General features: G+C 42.5%; 1 pseudogene; it reads left to right on the plus strand.

Annotated features, from left to right (window-relative positions):
* Window positions 1-266: 266 nt before the first annotated feature.
* LOC102283718 (BCL2/adenovirus E1B 19 kDa protein-interacting protein 3-like pseudogene) lies at window positions 267-1,065 on the plus strand (annotated as a pseudogene).
* Window positions 1,066-2,390: the final 1,325 nt, after the last annotated feature.

Consider the following 2,390-nt stretch of genomic DNA (forward strand, 5'->3'; position numbering starts at 1 on the left):
GTTACTCTGCACTGCTCAGATGTACAAAGATTATATTCCGTAAATGCACATATATTTCCAGTGTTTTATTTTAATGTATAAATTTAAAACATTAGGTTTTAAGCTAGACATATTAGGCTATAAAACATTAGTTAACATTCACGGGATAAGGGAGCAAGAAACCGTCAAGTTTTCCTTCCATGAAAGTAAAAATGTTGGTTGTGTTGCTGCTGGAGAACCGCAGACGGTCCTTGCTGCAGGGCCGCAGCTCTTCCAGCCGCCTGACAATGTTGTCTCACTTAGTAGAACAGCCGCCACCCCGCACAACAACTGTGAGGAAGGCCAACAGTCTCTGCCACCGCCCACCAGCCTCAACAGCTCCTGGGTGGAGCTCCCCAGGAACAGCAGCAATGGCAGTGATAACAGCAATGGGAAGAATGGGGGGCTGGAGCACATACCCTCCTTGATGGGGACGTGGAGAAGACTCTTTTGGACACACAGCATGAACCCAGACAGAGCAGTTCAAGAGGCAGCTCTCACTGTGACAGCCCTTCCCCACAAGAAGATGGGCAGATCATGTTTGATGTGGAAATGCATACCAGCAAGGACCATAGCTCTCAGTCAGAAGAAGAAGTTGCAGAAGGAGAGGAAGAAGTGGATGCTCTGAAGAAAAGTGTGGACTGGGTGTCCGACTGGTCCAGTAGACCTGAAAACATTCCACCCAAGGAGTTCCACTTCAGGCACCCTAAACGTTCCGTTTCCTCAAGCATGAGGAAAAGTGGAGCTATGAGGAAAGGGGGCATCTTCTCCACAATTTCTTAAGGTGTTCATTCTATCTCTCTTCCTCTCCCATGTTTTGGCTTTGGGACTAAGCATCTACATTGCAAAACGACTGAGCACGCCTTCTGCCAGCACCTATTAAGGGAGGAGAAGAGTCCCTGGGCCAGTGTGTGACTTGTGAAGTGGTGTCTTGCCACAGTAGTTTATTTGAACTTGAGACCATTGTAAGCGTGACCCAACCTCCACCCTCTTTATACATATCCAAGTTCCAGTAACTCTCAAATCCAGTATTTTATTCCAACTCTGTTGAGGCATTTTGCTAATAACCTCATTCCCTTTGGGGCCTGAAAACACTTTAGAATTTTCTAATAAGACTTTACTGTTGTTTAGAAATTTGCAAGGACTTCTTTTCCGCAAACGCCACCAGCAGATTGTAATTTTGTCAAGAATGCCATTGTCTTCTCTCAGTACCACCAAACCTAGACCTGCACCATTCATGGTATAAATCTTATTCTTGCAAGATAACCCACCTGTCTTTTCAATTGAGACCAGGTTGCAAATGATATGAAAGCTTTGTTGTTTTGTTTTCCTAGACAAAGGCAAGCTTCCCTAAGCTTGAATTTATAGTTACGAAAAAAGAAAACAAAAACAAATAAAACAGACAAAACAAGACAAGGAAAAAAAATATCCTGGGCAATAAAAAGTTATTTTAAATCAAAAAAAGTAAAAATGTCATCAGCCCCAGATGAATAGTTCACCTTGGTGAAACGAGAGCAGGCGACATCATCAATATTAACAAAAGCATTAAGTTCAGGACATCATTGTTCTGAACTTGTCATTGGTTATGATAAAAACTTCATATGCAAAATTATTTTAATCTAGAAGATAGAGATTGACATAGCTAATAGATTATGCTAGTGTCATCTGGATCAACTGGACGTTACTAGGAAAATTTTGGATTTTTTTAACATTTATTTCTTCCCCGTAAGCTGGTGATTTGTTTGTGTCGTGTGTGTGTGTGTGTTCAGTTGTTCAGTGGTGTCTGACTCTTTGTGACCACATGGACTGTAGCTCTCCAGGCTCCTCTGTCCATGGACTTTCCCAGGCAAGAATATTGAAGTAGATTGCCATTTCCTTCTCCAGGGGATCTTCCCGACCCAGGGATTTTACTCACATCTCTTGTGTCTCCTGTGTTGACAGGTAGATTCTTTACTACTGCACCAAGATGGGGAGCCCTTGTTCACATTAATGTAATGATAAAACCAGAACATGCTTTAGCCTATTCAATATATCCTACTGTTTCTTTATCTCTTAAATGTTGCTAAAAATCAATCTTAATAAAAACATTTTTAATTGCCCAAGCGTAACTTATACTTCTTAAATACAACTAAAATCCTCCCAGCTTCAGGTCCCATTCTAGCCGCTATTGCAAACACCTGGGATTGTTTTTTTTCCCCACTGGAAAACTCCTTCCTCTGCCCCGCCCCCACAAACTCACCCCTGCTTCATCATATCACAGTCCAGAAGCAGGGGGTTTAACAACATGCAGGCCATGCTTGACCTGTGGAAAGGCGAGCTCACGGATACATGTTTCCTCTTTCTCCAATCAGGTGGGTAGGTCTTAGACATAT

Source organism: Bos mutus, chromosome 29, assembly GCF_027580195.1.
Source record: "Bos mutus isolate GX-2022 chromosome 29, NWIPB_WYAK_1.1, whole genome shotgun sequence".
NCBI lineage: Eukaryota > Metazoa > Chordata > Mammalia > Artiodactyla > Bovidae > Bos > Bos mutus.